Source organism: Biomphalaria glabrata, chromosome 10 (genome assembly GCF_947242115.1).
Source record: "Biomphalaria glabrata chromosome 10, xgBioGlab47.1, whole genome shotgun sequence".
Lineage (NCBI taxonomy): Eukaryota > Metazoa > Mollusca > Gastropoda > Planorbidae > Biomphalaria > Biomphalaria glabrata.
The window spans coordinates 21641357-21661223 of record NC_074720.1 but is presented as its reverse complement, the minus strand read 5'-3'; the positions used below and the strand labels follow the sequence as shown (position 1 = coordinate 21661223).

Here is a 19867-nt window from a genome sequence, read left to right as displayed (position 1 = left end):
AAGAATAAGAATGACAATACAACTGAAGAAAGACCCACATTAGAGACACAGACATCACATGGGTAAAATAACCCTACAGATAGAACTCAAGAAAGGAAACAAATTAACATCACCTTAATTAGTAGTGACATGTTGAGTTCTTGAAGTTTTGCTTCCTTTTCTTCCATGATTCTTCATCTGTAAAAGAAATGGCTTAACATTGGCTGGAAAAAGAAACTAATTTTTTAACTTTTCATACTGAGGTCTAACCATTTTTTAAATTAATTAAATCTTGTTAGCCAAAAGTTAATAGATAAATAAATTACCTGTTTTACATGTCACACTTGACAGGGCAACTTCAACTGAAAGAAATACTTTCAAACTAAAAGAATTAGACTTTGATCTATTTAAACACTAATAAATAACAGTAGTTGGAAAGGATAAGAAAAAGAAAAAAAAACAAGAAGAAGAGACAAAAAATTTAAACAAACTATAGACAGAAGAAATTAAAAAACTTAGAAACAGTATAATATCACTAATGCTACAAAACAGAAGAAAGATGTGAACAACTCTCTTTAAGGTGCTTTAAATCAAATCGTTCACAGACACGAACAAAGAAAATGAAAGACAATACAACTGAAGAAATACCCACTTAAGAGACACAGACATCAAATGGGTAAAACACCCCTACACATAGAACTCATTAAAGGAAACAAATTAACTTCACCTTAATCTAGAAGTGACATGTTGAGTTCTAGGATTTTGGCTTCCTTGTCATCCATGGCTCTTCATCTGTAAAAGAAATTGCTTATCAATGGCTGGAAAAAGTAACTAAGATTTTAAATTATCATCCTAAGGTATAACCTTTTTTTAAAGTAATTAAAACTAGGCAGCAAAAAGGATATTCAAAAAATAACTTACCTGTTTCACATTCCACACTTGATGGTCTTCAAAGGGTAACTTCAGCTGAAAGAAATGCTTTCAAACTAAAAGAATTAGACTTTTTTCTCTTTAATCACTTACTTAAAATGCTAACAAAAGTTGGAAAGGATTGGAAGAAATCAAAACAAACTATAATATAAACGGAAGAAATAAAAAAACGTAGAGACAGTACAAAAAGACCGACACTACAAAACAGAGAAAAGAGGTGAACAACTCTCTTTAAGGTGCTTTAAATCAAATCATTCACCAACAAAGAATAAGAAAGACAATACAACTGAAGAAAGACCCACATTAGAGACACAGACATCACATGGGTAAAATAACCCTACAGATAGAACTCAAGAAAGGAAACAAATTAACATCACCTTAATTAGTAGTGACATGTTGAGTTCTTGAAGTTTTGCTTCCTTTTCTTCCATGATTCTTCATCTGTAAAAGAAATGGCTTAACATTGGCTGGAAAAAGAAACTAATTTTTTAACTTTTCATACTGAGGTCTAACCATTTTTTAAATTAATTAAATCTTGTTAGCCAAAAGTTAATAGATAAATAAATTACCTGTTTTACATGTCACACTTGACAGGGCAACTTCAACTGAAAGAAATACTTTCAAACTAAAAGAATTAGACTTTGATCTATTTAAACACTAATAAATAACAGTAGTTGGAAAGGATAAGAAAAAGAAAAAAAAACAGAAGAAGAAGAGACAAAAAATTTAAACAAACTATAGACAGAAGAAATTAAAAAACTTAGAAACAGTATAATATCACTAATGCTACAAAACAGAAGAAAGATGTGAACAACTCTCTTTAAGGTGCTTTAAATCAAATCGTTCACAGACACGAACAAAGAAAATGAAAGACAATACAACTGAAGAAATACCCACTTAAGAGACACAGACATCAAATGGGTAAAACACCCCTACACATAGTTATAATGTTTTTTGTTTGGTGTAATGCACAAATTGTAAGACAAATTTCCTTACGGATAATAAAGATTATTATTATTATTATTATTAAAGGAAACAAATTAACTTCACCTTAATCTAGAAGTGACATGTTGAGTTCTAGGATTTTGGCTTCCTTGTCATCCATGGCTCTTCATCTGTAAAAGAAATTGCTTATCAATGGCTGGAAAAAGTAACTAAGATTTTAAATTATCATCCTAAGGTATAACCTTTTTTTAAAGTAATTAAAACTAGGCAGCAAAAAGGATATTCAAAAAATAACTTACCTGTTTCACATTCCACACTTGATGGTCTTCAAAGGGTAACTTCAGCTGAAAGAAATGCTTTCAAACTAAAAGAATTAGACTTTTTTCTCTTTAATCACTTACTTAAAATGCTAACAAAAGTTGGAAAGGATTGGAAGAAAACAAAACAGAAGAAAATGAGAAGAAATCAAAACAAACTATAATATAAACGGAAGAAATAAAAAAACGTAGAGACAGTACAAAAAGACCGACACTACAAAACAGAGAAAAGAGGTGAACAACTCTCTTTAAGGTGCTTTAAATCAAATCATTCACAGACAAGAACAAAGAAAGACAGAAATTAGACTAACATAAGATCTCTAAAGATAGAATTCATGAAAGTAATTTATGTAACTTCACACCTTAATCAGCATTGAATTGCTGAGGTTGAGTTGTAGAAGATCAGCTTCCTTTCTTCCCTCATTATCCTTCACCTGCAGGAATTGGAAGGAAGCTAGGATTTCTAGAGAGAAAAATAGAAGTCCTTATTTCAAATATATTGGTAGATTTAAGTAAGCTACAATGGTTATATCTCAATCTAATCAAGTAGTCTATATAAAATAATAATAATATAATAAGACTTATAACTATTATAAGTAGACTACACATTTTTATAAATATATTTCTATTAGTATGCAATATATATTGGGATTACCAATATATCTACCTCAACGTAGACTACATGTGTTGATAATATTAAACAATTAAGCATATATATATAACTCTTATATTATACTAGTTTGAAAGTTTCTAGCTGACAAATCAGCTGTTATTATTATTATTCAGGTAACAACAACAGTCAACAAAGGGGTATTACTCCTAGGTACTGAATAGCATAGCATACATATTAACAACATGTGTTATATATTTTTCTGATGTAGGCTATAATAATAATAATAATCTTTATTGTCCGTAAATAAAGTTAACTAAACTAAATGCAAATAACGTAATCATGATTTATTGCTCTAGAGCTCTTTCTCTTTTAATATGTGACCTTATTTTTTAAGGTCCTATAAAGGTATAAATTAATTAAGGCTAAGGCAAAGAGGCAACCATAGATACACATATATTTATGTCTATGGCTATGGATGCAATATATTATGTAATTATATAAAAAATACTCACAGAAAAAAGACAATAAACATTATTGTAGTCGTAAATAGATCTATAATAATATAGATTTTAATTAAGAATTGAGATGTTACTCTAGAAGGATCCTAGTAGGCCTATCACATTAAAAGATCGATTAAGAGATCAGAGACTGTTACGTAATACTATATATATACAGTGATTGGACCCCAATATATTAGTTTAAATTTTAAACTCATTAAGTTGTTCGACTGAGTAATTTCATAATATGGATAGAGGGTAATTATTTGAGCTAGAATTTATACTACATAATATATAATAGAATCTAGATAGGGGATCTTAAATTTACCTGATAATAGGCCTATTATTTAATATATCATACTCACTGATACTGCCAACATGCATGTAGCCTATTTGAATTTGTGTCAGTATGAATGATGACTTGATCATGATGTTATAATTATAATATAATAATATCTAGATTATATCCCAAAACGATAGTTTGATGCCGTTCGATCGTTTAAGTAATCTTATATTTCATTATTTGGTTTCCAATAAATATATAGATCTAGAGCTTAGAAGAACCAAATCGCCCACGTACACGTAGGCCTATCTTTATTCTTATTCTACACTATCAACAGATCTAGTAATGACAAAACGGGGGACTCCGCACTATGTAGCACGTGAACTGATTTCACTTTTAAAATTAAATTGATACAGCCGAAACCGATTGGTTGATGCAGTCGAGACCTAATTTAAACTATTTATAGCCTTACTAGTAGCTATATAATAATAAACATCAAGATTCGAGTCTAATTCTATTTTTAGATTCATTCAATAAACTCTTATTGTTTTCGTTGTAACATATTGTTATTGACGTCATTTTTAAACATCTGCTGTAGTGCGTGAAGTGTTTTTTTTTTTCAATCAGTCAAGAGTCAGAGAGCTTTGGTTACTTCCGCAACTGCCGTCTCGTATTGCAAACATTGTGTATTATCATGTATAAATAATAATAAAAAAAGAAATTAGCAATGGTATATATATATATATATATATATATATATATATATATATATATATATATATATATATATATATATATATATATATATATATATATATATATATATATATATATATAGTTCAACAGACATTTTCTTCTTTGCCTCTTTTTTTTTCTAGTTAAATAGAATGCTAAGTTGATTTTAAAAGAACCATCTCAAAACCATTTTGAGCTACTTTAATCGTCACGTTAGAGAAAATGTTGAATGAAGTCGTCGAGACTCTCTGGCTTAATTGGCAACTACTTTGTCAAACCTTTAGCTTGAATAAGGTGCTGCTGCTCTTGTTTCGTTTACTTATACTTCATATGTAGCAGGCATGTCAAACTGGGTGTTATGCGGCCCGCGACCACCTTGCATGCGGCCCCCTTGACCACCTAAAAAATTATAAAAATAATGTTAAACTATTACGCTGGAAAACAAGAGATTACAAGCAACTTGAATTGAAAAAATAGTATTTGTTAAACTGAACAACGAGGGTGGGTCTGCAGTGAAAGCAAGCTACATTTTGTCAAACTTCATTGTAAGCCATTACAAATCATTTAATAAATGTGATTTTATGAAGGAGTGTGTCGTTAGAGCCGAAGTAATTTGTCCAGAAAAGGTGAAAGCATTCAAAGAAATAGCGTTAACAGCTGACACTGTGGCAGATAGAATAAATGGCATGTCAGTCAGGTTGCGTGAACAATTAAAGAACAAAAATAGTTGATTTTGAATTATTTTCATTGGCTCTCTATGAGTCAACTGATGTAAAGGGTGTGGCACGGTTATATTCATAAGGACCTGTGGCAGGAATTCTGACATACACGAGGAACTACCTGAGTTCTGTACTATGCATAACACCACAACAAGCGAGGATGTTTTTGAGAAATGACAGGAGGTGATAATGCAGTACAATTTATATTTGGTAAAGCTATCTAGTCTAACAAGGTATGGCGCACCAACCATGAAATGAAATGGTTTTGATGGCAAAGTTACTTGCAAAAAATAAGAGAGAATGATGATAATTTTAAATTTGCTCATTTTCAGTGCATCATTCACCAAGAAACATTCTGCGCACAGCAAATACAGTTTCAACATGTCATAAGACCATTTTCAGTCGCTTCTCAATTTTATTCGTGCCCTCGGTTTTAATGCTTGCCATTTTTTATGTTTCTGGATGACATTGGACATGAATTTGATTGTGTTCCCTGTCGTGCGCGCGTGAAGTTTTCTTTGCATTTAATATTGGTGTTTTAGCGTATAGGAAGTAATTTCTTTTAAGTGCGTTTTGTTGCCTAGAATATTGGGTGTGTGTGCGTTTACGTCATCCTTAGTTCCCGCAAGAGAGAGAGAGCTTCGTTTGTTGGCTGGGTAGCTGGTTTTGTGTTTCCCCCTTGTAAGGGTACGTAAGTACATAGTTTTATTAAGTAGGCTGATCTTTCGGTACGGGTGTCGCTATTGAAAAGTTCTTTCTGGTAGCGGCATCGCTAGATCTAGGTTTTCTTGTCGTTTCAGGGTGTTAGGCTTTGGGCTATGGGAAAGTGTGTCGCCTTTCCGCCCTTGGAGTTTTGCAGTAACTCTTGTTGTTGAGGTGTAGGGAGTTGAGGTTACGTTGGGCGCCGAGATGGAGTGTGAGCGTGAAAGTGTGTTATGGAAACTTATTGGCGTTACATTAGACTAATTATTAATTCAATGATGACTTCAATGATAGTGATGTATATGTAAATATGTTGATAACTTATAATTAATTATTATTAAATATTGTTCATATTGATAATTGTTGTTATTCACTAACTGTTCAGTTGAATAACTGTTATTCGATGTTCGTATTTTACATACCATTATCTTTAGGTTCTTGTGTTACTCTGTTCAGGCTGGGGATACGGGACCATCATATCATACCCTACTTAAGTGACTAAACCCACCTGACATTCCCTACTACACAGAAGTCCGCTGGCTCTCATGACATATAATATTGATGAGATTGTTTGCACTGCGTGAGGAAATCGTATTGTTTCTGAACATGAATGTTGAACCTGTTGAACATTTCCAAACTGACGAATATGTTCAGGATTTGGCATTAGCAGTTGATCCCACTGGTTACCTGCAAGACTTGAATTTGAAACTTCAAAGTAAAGACAAAATTGTCACAACTGCGTGTAATCATGTGAAATGCTTTCAAGCAAAATTAGGACTGTGGATAAACCAAATATGAAGTGAAAATCTTGTTCACTTCTCAACGTGTCAGGAACTAAAAAGATTAAATACGGTTGCGACATTTGGTGAATGTCTTACACCTAGAATCGTTAGTAGATGCTTTCAATGACCGTTTTCGTGACTTCATTACATAAGAGCAATAATTTTCGTGTTTTGTATCTCCATTCTCATTTGATTCTGAAAATGCTGCTGGAAATGTGCAACTAGAGGTGATAGAATGGCAGTCAGATTCTTAGTTGAAATCGAAGAATATTGAAATGGCTGTGCCAAAATTGTACAGTTATTTACCCTGAACGGTATGTTGAATTGCGGAAATTTGCAGCCAGAATTCTTGCTATGTTTACAAGCACTGGTCTTGTGCTCCACAAGGTTGTGTACTTTCTCATGTACTATACACTCTTTACACTAATGACATAAGAAGCATCTAAGCTTCCGTTAAACTAATTAAATTCGCTGATGGTACTGCCATAGTCGGTCTTATTTTAGGAGACGAAACTCAGTATTGAAGCTCGATAGAAGAGTTTACAAACTGGTGCACCGACAACTTTTTAGAACTGAATGTCACAAAAACTAAAGAACTTATAATAGATTTTAGAAAGAAAAAACAAACTATACGTGAACTGCAAATAAACACTACATCTATAGAACAAGTAAAAGCATATAAATATCTAGGCGTTATCATCAACAACAAGCTTTCATGGGAAGACCACCTTGGAACTCTGACAAAGAAAACAGCCCAGCGACTCTTTTTTCTATACAAACTCAATAGCTTTAAACTAAACAAGAAGATCCTTGAGAGATTTTACGGCGCGACTGTACAAAATCTGCTAACATACCGAATATTGTTGGCAAGGCAACGCCTCATCTAAACTGTTGCGACGTCTAGAAAACATCATTAAAAAAGCATCAAAAATTACACTCACAACATTACCACATTTAAAGGAACTTTTTGAACAAAAGTGCCTACAAAAAATCGAAAAAATCTTGCAAGACAACGGCCACACGCTCCATCAGAACTACGTCAGGTCGTCGCAAAGTGTGCGACTGCTGTCAACCAAAACAAGAACGGAGCGGTACAAAAACTCGTTCGTACCTCACTCGGCCAGACTCTATCACCGCCACTCATTGATCAGGGAACATGAAATGCACCAAGATACCTGTGAGTAGTCGCTGAATGAACTCTTTATGTTGTCTGTTGTATTTATGTGTATTTTTCTGTTGTGTTGTCTTTATATGAGAAAAGAGTCCTTGTAATCACAACAAATTTCCGTAAGGATCAGTAAAGCAGTCTTAGTCTTAGTCTCTGTGAGCAGTTCTTTTCCATAATAAAAGCTACAAAAACACCTCACCGTCCAAGATTATCTGATCAAAATGTGTCATCTTTGATGAAAGCGTCAGTGGCAAACAAATAAAATGGTATCCCAGAAAAGATGTCAAGCATCAGGAAAAAGAAAATAATGCGTAATCAAAGTATTTTTTAATTAGCCAATAGTACTACAAATTTAGCTAAGGGACAGATATGCTATTAATTATTGTATTCTATTACATTATTTCTAATTTACAAAAAAACTAGTAGGCTGTTTTGCAACTATACATCTGCCCCCCAAAAAAAAGTAAAGAAAAAGAAAGGTGAAATTACAGAAGTCATAGTCCTTGAGATGCGTCTCTAGATCTATATTTCCAGGGTGACTGCAAAGAGTTTCAATGGCTGTCACACATTCATCAATTCGTTCTTTCAATGGTTCAACGGCAGCAATATGCGCACCAGCGAGTTGCCGATAGCCTTAAATTTAAAGATTTGTTTAATCGAAAATACCCCATTGTAGGTAGAAGTGGCCAAGAAAAATAGACATTTTTTTAAGGTACTAACAATAGAATGCCAAACATTTCATGGAAAAATAAACATTGACCACAACTGAATGGTCAACAAATCCATCAAAAAATATTTTTTGTTGGTTCTTTTATTAAAATTGGCCCGTACTCCTCTGTGGATTCGAGATATTGTATATTCATTGATATTGTGTGTTTTTTTCAAGTGAAATAGCATACGCTAAGTTGTTTTGAAAAGAACCATCTCAAAAGCATTTTGAGTTAACTCATAATATATATATATATATATATATATATATATATATATATATATATATATATTGCTGAAAAGTGCTTTTGCATCAATATCATGATTGAACAAACGATTTGCGTGTATTTCACCAAATAGGAAAAAGTAACACAGTTTTTCATCAGCATGTCATCCTCCATAGACTCCAAAAGTTTTCTTGGTTCAAGATTATATATTTGGTATATATATATCATGGGCGTAGCCAGGATTTTTTTTTTGGGTGTGGGGGGGGGGGTTTGGGGGGGATTTTTTTCTCCCCCCCCCCGCAAATTTTTTAAAATATATGTATTTATGTATGTGTGTGTGTACATAATCTTTATTGCATTCTGACCCTTCATTCTTTCGGAAGACGTTTATTGTGCCCTAGAATTGGTTCTTCCATGAGTTAGTGGAAAAATTGTAGATTCCCCGCCAATACTAGCGAGGGGGTCTGGGGGAGCGCTAGGAGCTCCCCCAGCTCGGGGAGAAGCCCCGCCGCCAAGCACTATTTCTGATATTGAAAGCCAACAAAATGCATATTCTGAGGTATCTACAGTGCATTTTCCTGCTATTAAAAAGTTTTATTTCAAAAACCTAATGTGCTATTCTTACTGACTTAGACCCTACCGCGCCGTTCGGAGCATTTGCCGTCAAGCTGTTTCCATAAAATTGTAGATTCCCTGCCATTACTAGCAATGGGCTCTGGGGAGCGCTAGTGCGGGGCGAAGCCCCGCCGCAAAGTACTATTTCTGGTATTGAAAGCCAACAAAATGCATATTCCTAGGTATCTACAGTGCATTTTCCTGCTATTAAAAAGTTTTATTTCAAAAACCTAATGTGCTATTCTTACTGACTTAAACCCTACCGCGCCGTTCGGAGCATTTGACGTCAAGCTGTTTCCATAAAAATCTGTCACTGGTAATGTCTGAAGCCTCTTCCCACCTGCCATGAGGACCTCAATGTATGAGTGGCGTCAAGTTGTACTAGGATATCATTGCAACTCTTCTTATGCGTAATTCATTTTGTCGGAGAACATGTCCCGCAAACCTCATGCGTCGCCCTCTCACAATCTTTCTAAAGGGTCGACTCCCAGTTCGGCATAGGATTTCCTTGATTTAAACCCGATCTCTATAACTGACTACTAAAATCTGTCTTAGCCATCTTTGTTGAGCCACATTTAGTGTTTTTCAATTTCGGCAGATGACTATTCACTACAGTTTATTAAGGGAGCCCTGCCACTGGTAAAAATGTGTAACCACTCTTGAAAACGCTCTTGGAATTAAGTGACTGTAGTTTGCTTTAGATTTTATATCGAAAAGAGAAGTTTTATCGTCAAAATCATCTGTTGGGGGTTTTCCACCTCAAAATGCTCTGTAGGGGGATCTTAAACTCAAAAGCATCTGGAGGGGTTTTAAACTTTAAACAAACGCCATCTTTAGAAGAGGGGTTTAAACTCAAAACCCCCGATTGGATTGGCTACGCTCAAATAATTTTAGTGTGTAATTTGCTTTTTTTTTATATTGAAGAGATATTTTTAGCATTAAACCCCTCTGAATGGGGGTTTAAACTCAAAACCCCTTTGGCAACGCTCATAGCATTTTGAGTGCGTAATTTGCTTTTTTTCTTACACTGAAGATGTATTTTTTAGCCTCAAACCCCCCTGACGGGGGGTTTAAACTCAAAACCCCTTTGGCTGCGTTCATAAATTTTAGTGTGAGTAATTAGCTTTTATTTATATTGAAGAGGTACTTTTTAGCTTCAAACTCCACTGGAGGGGAGTTTAAACTCAAAACCCCTTTGACTACACTCAAAATATTTTGAGTGTATAATTTGCTTTGTTTTAATTATTAAAGAGGTATTTTTTATCTTCAAACCCCGCTGAAGTGGGGTTTAAACTAAAAACTAAGTCAAAACCCATTTAGCTACGCTCATAACATTTTGAGTGCGTAATTAACTTTTTTTTTATATCGAAGAGGGGGTTTATCGTAAATTTTGGAGGGGGTTTTAAAATGAAAATCTCCCTTAACTGTGCTCTTGGAATTAGGGGATTTTCGTTTGCATTTTTGTTTTGTTTTGTTTTATAGAAGAGGGGGAGGGGTTAACTGCAAAAAACCCAAGTAGGTGGTTTAAAACTCAAAACCCCTAGTAGGGGGTTTTAAACACAAAACCCCTGGTATGGGTTTTTAAACTCGAACCCCCCTGGTAGGGGGTTTTAAACACAAAACCCCTGGTATGGGTTTTTAAACTCGAACCCCCCTGGTAGGGGGTTTTAAACTCAAAACCCCCTGGTAAGGGGTTTTAAACTCAAAACCCCATTGGTTGTGCTGGGGCCATTGATGGTTTAGTATTAAAGTCTCACCTAAAATAAACAAAATCAAAGAAAAAAATCATTCACTAAATTCCGATCATTTCGGGGGGGGGGGGGGTTTGAACCCCAAAACCCCCCACCCCCCTGGCTACGCCCATGATATATATATAACTTTAGAAAAAATATAAGATATAAAAATATTTAAAAATCATTTTGAGTTAACGCATAATATATATATATATATATATATCATTTTGGGGGCGCGGTGGCTTGAGTGGTTAATTATGCGCTCGGCTTCTGAACCTGATGTCCTGGGTTCGAATCTCAGTGAAAGATGGGATTTTGAATTTCTGGATTTTTAGAGCGTCCCTGAGTCCATCTTTGTTGCGTCGACCACCGTTTAGCTGGGTTCGAATCTCAGTGAAGGCTGGGATTTTGAATTTCTGGATTTTTAGAGCGTCCCTGAGTCCATCTTTGTTGCATCGACCACCGTTTAGCTCACTAAAAAGACTGCCTTTGGCATACGTTCATCCCCCATACGTGCACTGCCCAACATAACTGTTGGACCATATTTTAACAATACCACTATTTTAACTGCAGTTCTTGTTTCTTTTTTAAATACTTTCCTTCAGACCCACATCCATGTTCTATAATCCGTAATGGCGAGTAACAGTGGGTCCTATTGGCAATAAACAAAACGAAAAATACAGAAACTTTTTAAAGTCTTTTTTTTTCTATTTAAGTTTTCTAATAAAAATCTCTATTGATATGGGCAAGAATCTTCATATGGACCACGGTTTCATTAAAATACTCAACAGGAGCGTAGCTAGGGATTTGGGGACCCGGGGGGATCGACCTCTTTGGGGGCCCCTTGCATTTTGACATCATGACATGAGATAATGTACTTAATAAATACATAATCCTACATTCAAATTGGTACAGTATATCTGTAAAATTAACTAGAAATAACCAATCTTTTAATGAATAATACCGTTGTTTATTGGCGAAATAATGTACAAGTGACAAATCCCAATTCATATCGCTTTACGTCGTGCATTCTGTGCAGCAAAGGCATCTATAACATCATCTACATCGATACTGTCTAGTATTTGTGACTCCATTAACATTAAACCATACTGCTAAGCCTTTCTAGCGTCATTATGCTCCTGAGATTGTTTTTGGTGAACTTGAGCTTTGAGAATGATCTCTCACATGACGCGATGGAAGTGGCCTGAGTTAGCAGTATTCGGATAGAGGTTGCAAGGTTTGAGCACATATCATTACCAAATAAAGACAGCTTCCTCAATATGTCAATAGGTGATTGTGGCACTGGTTTGTTGCTGAAAAGTGCTTTTGCATCAATATCATGATTGAACAAACGATTTGCGTGTATTTCATCAAACAGGAAAAACTAAACAGTTTTTCATCAGCATGTCATCCTCCATAGACTCCAAGAGGTGTCTTGGTTCAAGAAGAAACCCAAAGGTGTCTACAAGGTTTTCCAGCCTTTAGAAGAATCTGTCTTTCATCTCCATATGAAGTCTGTCCAGCACTTCTATTTAAACACGTTTGAATTGCAGTTCTGTTGAAAGTACTACATCAGAACTCAACTCCCCATCAAGTATTTTCTTTCTTCTGGTTATTTTGATTACAGGAACATAGCATTCACTAACTTCTTTTGCTTTTGATTTTGGTGATCAGTTTCGTCCATTTCTCATCATTTTACAGAAAGCATGAAAGGGCTTTAATTTCTTCTTCAGCTTCTTTATTTGCAGTCCAGACGTTTGTATTTCTTCTGAACTACATTAATTAGGCGCAGAAGATTTGACCGGAATTCCAGATAAGCCAAAAATTCATCATTTTCCCCTGCATGAAGAAGATTTTGTGCACTGCTTCTAGTATCCATTCTTTCAGTTGTTGATTCAGAAAGTTTCTCCAACAGCTTGATGATTTTGTCGATAAGCAAGGAAACTGCCGACATAGCTTCTTCTCTTGCGGACCACCTTATATACTCTCTTTTTTTAAACTCCAGGCTCCAGCTTCTTTCAGTTTGGCCCATCTCAGGGGTGAATTGGAAAAAAATTCGTGTACAGTTCCAAAGAAAAAAGGTGAAAATTGCAGGATCTATCTCAGCAGAATGAAGAGCTGCCAGGCTCAGAGAGTGATTATCACAGTTCAGAAATGTTGCATAAGGATTTATGTCTAAGAAACGTTTTTGCAGGCCAGATAGATGGCCACTCATTGTGGCTGGGTTATCATAGATTTGACCTCTGCACAGTTCAAAGTTCAGTTTTCAGAACAAGTTCTTCATAATGTTGTCCACCAGGTTTCAAAATTTCAAAGTAAACAATGAATGACTCTTATTTCGAAATTATCAAAATCCAAATAACGAACTATTAGGGTTCTTGATTAGAAACATCTGGGGTGGAATCAAGCATAAGAGAAATGTAACAAATTTACTTGGCTTTCCCAACAGTTGATTCCCTAGCTTTATTGCCCATCAAGTTAATAAACTCATTTTTAATTTCTGGTGACAAATAATCCAATATAATCCTATACTGCTGATTTTTCAAAATTTGTGCATGAAACATATGTGACAATTCATCTGGTTATCTGCCTTCTTCTTCAAACTTCCTCTTCAAAAGAGCTTGTCTGTGGTGGACTCCTTCTTCATGTTCTTTCAGCCTCTCACGTTTCTTCCATTTGGTGAAACCAAATTCAGGTTTGCTCAATGCACTAGATGTCTTTTCTGATGCCTCAGAAAACATTACTAATGCAAAACAAAATAGCCATCTCAAGTGTGGAGAGAGGAGGAGCCAAGATCGGTTCAAAATTTCTCCTGTTGGAAGCTTTCTAGTGAACCATAATGTCAAACTTCGTGATTTATTTTGGGTACACATGGAAAACAAAACGTCCGAAGGCTTTGTACTTAATTAACAGCTTCTTACACTTCTGGAGTAAGTGATTTTGTTTTCAGTTCTCTTATCAGCCTAGGTTTCTTTTTAAATGATAAGGATGATGAAATAAACTACTCTATATACCAAGTTACTTCCCGAGAGTAGGAGCGGCACTAGTCAGCGCTATTCTTTGAAATTGAGAGTAACCCCGCACGGAAAAAGTTAATAGCCTGTGTGGAATACATGCAACAGGGTCACTGACTTATATAGCAACGTGAAAAGCAAGATTACATGACAGTGACGTAATATTTAATTTATTTAAAAACAAATTTCGGACACTCATTTGGGGGCCCCCTTCAAGTGGGGGCCCAGGGGATCTTCAAATTCCCCCCTCCTCCCCCCCCCCCCACCCTAGCTACGCCTTTGATACTCAAACGCTCCAATTGCATATTTGCAAAAAGTTGTACCAAATAAAAAAAAAATCTAAACATGAAAAAAATATTTGCGTCGTCTTGTGTAAATGTGCTTTGTTATTACAAGACAAGAATGATAAACAATTTTAAAGGAAAATATGTGAAAACGAAAAATCAACATCTTAAAAATGTAAGCTGCTTTCGTTTTCATTGCACTGATATATGCAAACCAACTTCTACATACTAAATTTTTACTTGTCAGCATCATAGTGAAGATTCCATATTTGATCATCATGGTCTTAAATGCAAGGTTTTCACATACTAGATCTAGTAACTTTGTGGCCAAGACATATAGATATATAGATTCTATAGACCTACTTATAGAAGTTAGAACTATATCTAGATTTGCTTCTTGCAAACATGAAAAACCACGAAACACTCCCAAGTCCATGTTTTAAAATTAATGATGGATCCCATAATAAAAGAGGCTTATTAATAACTTCTTGCTAAATTAGCGTTACATTCCAGGGTCCATATAACTCTAATGCCTTGAAAGGTTCTTTTTTTAGGTGATCTGGATGGTTAAGTCAGACGTTAATCTGGTACTTGTTTGCTTGAAGCAGGTGTCGTTGTTTTGGGTTATAAAAGTTTATTTATATTTAAAATTTAGCAATCCAATTGTCTTCACCTTTTAATTTTATAGCTATTTTTTTCAGCACTAGGGCTTCAGACTCCAATAATTAATAATTTGAATAATGTATCAACAGATTTTAATGACTACCACATCTAAAAAAATCTTGATGTAATGTAATGTATCTATGTTGTCCTGTCGTACTGTTGGAGTTGGTAGGCATCTAAACTGTTACCGATATCAATAATAAAATTAGTATAGCTACAGTGACAATACTGTAAAGCAGAAAGTAAGGCTTATGTATGTATAATATAGGCCTAGTATTGTAGGCCCATATGTTCCGCATAGAAACCAAAACTGTTTGACCAATCTTTATAAAACTTGGTATAAATGTTCCTTGGGTACTAACTAAAACAAGCTTAAGGCCCTCAAAAAAAAAAAAGTTGCACAACGCTATGAAAGTATTACTATTTCATGGATCTAGGTCATTTAGCCATGTTTACATGAGACAAGATCAAAAGCATCTAGATCAGACTTTAAGAACTACACTTTGCAAAGATAGTTTTTTTACGTTGACACATTAAAATAAAAATATAGTCCATTAATTAACCTTCTAATTTGTGTTTCAAAAGCATTTTTACATAAATTTGTTTCTCTATCTGCACATTTAGACGTCATGACCTACTTTATTATCCCATTCATTTAACTAATCGGGTAAACTCATTTTAAAAGCTAAATTTATCTCTATTAAAGAAACTTTTTAACAAATGGCGTAAACCCATTGCCATTATATTTTATATTTGATACAAATGTATCGGCTTAACAGGAAACCCATTTTCGCAAAACTACTTTTATTTTCGTGGTGAAAGAGAAAAACTTGAAAGGAACATTAGCTAATTTTGACATAGATCTAAATCCAGTCCACTAGATTAGTAATACACAAACTAATAAGGCCTGCAGGGCGTGGTAATATCCGGCTAGTAATATTATAAGTCACAGCTGAGGCGGAAAATACTGCATTCCTCATTAATCTTTGGACTCGAAGACAATTATTATAGTATTATAAAACCGAGTAGAGTAAACGGGCTCTCTGGAAGTTGATGATTAAGGTCCAGATAACTTTACTGACTTGAAAGGTTCTCTTTTCATGAGGGGACCTGGATTTAAAGATTTTGATTTGTATTTTCTTTTGTTTATAAAGTAATAAAAAAAAAGGCTTTGAATCCACAAATTGATGAAATGATTTCAAAAGTTCATTAAAAATACTTGAATTTATTACAATACAAATTAAAATTTCTGTAGATCTATTACCACCTAGATCAATACAAGAAATGCAGTTTCTATAAAAAAGCCAGTACCTTTGAGAGTTGTTTTTTTCTTGCTATCTGTACCATTATATGTCTTCATTCTCTACTGGTGAACTTATTTATTGTAAGCTGTGTTATATTTTAGATTGTGTTGACTTAAATGTAAGAAAAAACAGTTGTTTTTAAGTACATTTTTTGTGTGTGCGTATGACTGTATATTAACTTTGTTATTATTTTGGAATCTCTTTAAACCAAAGGACTTTCTCCTCATTGCTACATTCCTATCTCCTGCGTTTGACCTTTTTACTAGTTAAATATTAATGTACTTTCAGTTTCACTATATCTCTTTTATTTTAACTACTTCTTTAAAATTGTATTTTCATCTTGAGTTTTCAATTTAGCTCTGAGTTATACAAATACACACATACAATCACATTTAAGAGAAATAAAGTTTTTAAGTTTCATTTTTTAAATTTGATTTTTAATAATTCCTCAATAAAAATTTACATGAGTATATGGGAAGTGACTAAAATATGGAAGAGAAAAATAAACATATATAAAAAGAAAAACTTTTATGAAACAACAATTTCTTTTTAGTCAGATGTTGGCTTCATTTCATTCTCTCTTTGTCTTCAGTTATAAGCCTATTCTGTGGGAAAAGAAAATATTGAAAAAAAAAAAATGTTTTTTTTTCCTATTTTTTTTTTATAACAAACAGTTTATCAACTGTTAAAAATAAAATCTCTTACAAAAACAAAAATCACCTTTTGTTAGTATTGATAACATTATGCTTTCTTTCATTAGGCTTTTGGTTCCACAAGGTTGTCATTGCCAGAAGTGGTAATGGATATAAGCACTCAACTATCTATAAAATGCTTCCTAATGGCATGTCTCAAATAACCTCTGACAACCAGTCTAATTCCTGGCCTTCGTGTATGGCTCAGATTTTAAGTCCAGTGAAACTTTTCACTAAAAGAAGAAGGAAAAAAGGCAAGTAACTGGCACCTAAACCAGTAAGCTTTGGGCAGGAGAGGCTCGTTGGCCTTGGCTGGCCACCCACCTAGAAGAAGGAAAACTCTTTTGCAACTCCAGGAGTTTTTTTTTCTTTCTTTTTTTTTTACAGTTGGGGAGTTCGAGATTTAGCTATTTCTCATGTTTAGAAAGGCAGCTTAATAGAAAGACCTAATTTAACATTTTTAATTTTAATTTATAGTAAAGGTACTTCTAAACTAATTTTTTCTGAAATAACACAAGAAGTAATACTGAACACCTTTGAAATATGAAGATTAATCACCCTTGTTAGCATAGATGCTATTAGTGTTACAAATTTGTAACTAAAAGAGGCATGTTTGTTTTGATTATTTAGTAATATATAAGAAACAAATTAGAGCATCACTTATTTCTGACATAAATGGTCAAGGGATGAGGAACAATTAACAGATAGCAAAATGTTAAACTAGATGATACTTTTTCTTATCAACTTGTTATCAATACATCATCTTAGCTTTACTCTCACCATATTATGGTGACTATATGGTGGTGTAATCTGTCTGGGTTGTTTGGTTTTACAAGTCAGTAGAAACTTGAAGTGGGCTTAAAATATAATGTGAAATAAAAGGTTTAGCTAAGAAAATATTTAGCATTTGCAATAGCCAATACTTCAAAGTTTCTTAACTCTTAACCAAGTGTGATCTGTTATGGCACAAATTGGAATTAGTTATTTGTTTCATAGAAAATTAAGGATTTGACTTAGAGACTATGATGCAAATAGTAAAAACAAGACTAGGATTTAATGAAGAATAATGAAATGTAAACAGACTATTTTTAACTGCTTTAGAGGCAGGTTTTAAGAAAAAAAGAGATTTAGCTTGATGACATTTGATGGTTCCCTTCATTATTACTAAACGTCTTATTCGACATTCCTTAACAGTATCAACTAACTTATATTGTTGGCCTCTTCACCTGTGTTATTTGACTTCGTTATTTGAATGTTACTGCCGTTTGACTTGTATGCATAAGACACCGTGTGGAAGTGCCTAACAGATCACATTATTTTATCATAAGCTTCTAATGTGTATGAAAATTGAAAGTAATTTATTAAGAATATAAATACACAAAATAAGATTAGCCTAAATTAAGAAATTCATCTATATTCTAGGCTAATATTAATACAAAAGTAAACTTAATATTTGCTCTAATATACTAAAAAGCAACTTTAGCAAATAACTAATCCAAACCAGATCCAACAGCAACTATTTTTTTTTAGTAATTTCATAGAATAAGTAAGATCTCATTACATTCCTGTTAAAAAAAAATCAATACAACTATGTTATTATCAAGTAACTTACATTAACAAAAACTTTATTGGACTGTATTTTTTTGTTTAGATTTATTGTTGTAATATTCTCCAAAGCTAGTAAACACTGTTAATGAAACACCACATTAGTTCTTTTTGTTTAAATTTTGAGTCTTGTGTTCTTAATTTTACTCTGTACTGACCTTCTATTCATAAGATCATAGCTCATAGTAAAATTTTTGAAACCTTAAATATTAACTTTATTAGAAATATAATTCATAGATCCTACTGCTCAAAAGCTGTGAGTTCTCGTTAATCTACATTCCATTGTAAAACATATGTTCTTTTTAATAGATTACAAGACAAGCTCCGATGTAGAAGGGATGTAAGTTAATGATAGTTTTTGACTGAATTGAAACTCACTTAATAACTGCTAAGGCCTACTTCATCAAAACATTCTGTGCCTTATTAACTATGGATTATCTCCATCTTACCTTGAAAGAAGTTCTCTTGACCATTCAATCTGGATGTTTGCAAGACAGCTAGAATACAATTTACCCTTTGTAAGGATTCCTTAAAAATACAAAAATGTTAAAACATTTTCACTCATGTATTTGGCCAGTTAGCCAAAACTGTTGCCCGGAGCGCGGCTCGAGGAGCCATACATGAGCTAGGTAGTTGGAATTACAGGTTTTTGACTATTCAAGAGAATATGGCTGTCATTTACCTTTCCAACTACCAGACACTCCGTTAGTAGTTAGCGCATGCGATTCTGTGATTCTTGTTGATGAATGTGACAGATAAACTTGGTCTAATTATTCTTTCCTTTGATCCAATCTTGCCGCTGTCACTTTCGTAGCAATTTTTAGTAGGATAAGTAGTAACAAAGCAAGCAAACAAACAAATAAAAAAAACCATGCAATTTACTTGGTGTTTGAACCTGTAATTGCTGAAATACAAATTTCATTAATGGAAAGAAAAGCATTTAAAATATGGACAATGCAAGTAGAAAAGTAATGAATACAATTACACTAAAGTTTTAGTTGGCCATTGGATGTATTAAGCAAATTTGTCTTGTTTTGGATTATTCAGTGTAATGTAATCATAGCATGGTAAAATTAAGTTGTTAAGGACATATTGCTTATTATACTGCAGGTGAGTTTTATAGTCTGTCTATGGCAATGTTGCAGACATTCTTATGGTCATAGGTTGTATTGTTTTACAAACAGAAATTTTTCTTGCAATATTTTTAGTCTCAATGTATTCAAACCATACCATGATTGACATATGGAATAATATTACAATGTTGTTTTGTTTAAGAGTCACATGAATTATGTGAAATTTTGTGATGTGTTTTATTACAGAGGAAATTTGGGACAATGGTGGTAAAGCATTTA

The 19867-nt window shown here is 33.7% G+C and overlaps 2 long non-coding RNA genes across 2 annotated transcripts; one reads left to right on the top strand and one right to left on the bottom strand.

Annotated features, from left to right (window-relative positions):
• Positions 1 to 23: 23 nt before the first annotated feature.
• Positions 24 to 1845, bottom strand: LOC129928600 (uncharacterized). The gene is made up of 4 exons (XR_008780041.1): positions 1479 to 1845; positions 901 to 1350; positions 306 to 771; positions 24 to 177 (listed from the first exon to the last, which is right to left on the bottom strand). It is a non-coding gene; the product is annotated as an uncharacterized LOC129928600 (long non-coding RNA).
• A 3473-nt stretch (positions 1846 to 5318) lies between these two features.
• Positions 5319 to 18612, top strand: LOC129928857 (uncharacterized). The gene is made up of 2 exons (XR_008780378.1): positions 5319 to 5946; positions 16979 to 18612. It is a non-coding gene; the product is annotated as an uncharacterized LOC129928857 (long non-coding RNA).
• The last annotated feature ends 1255 nt before the right edge of the window (positions 18613 to 19867 follow it).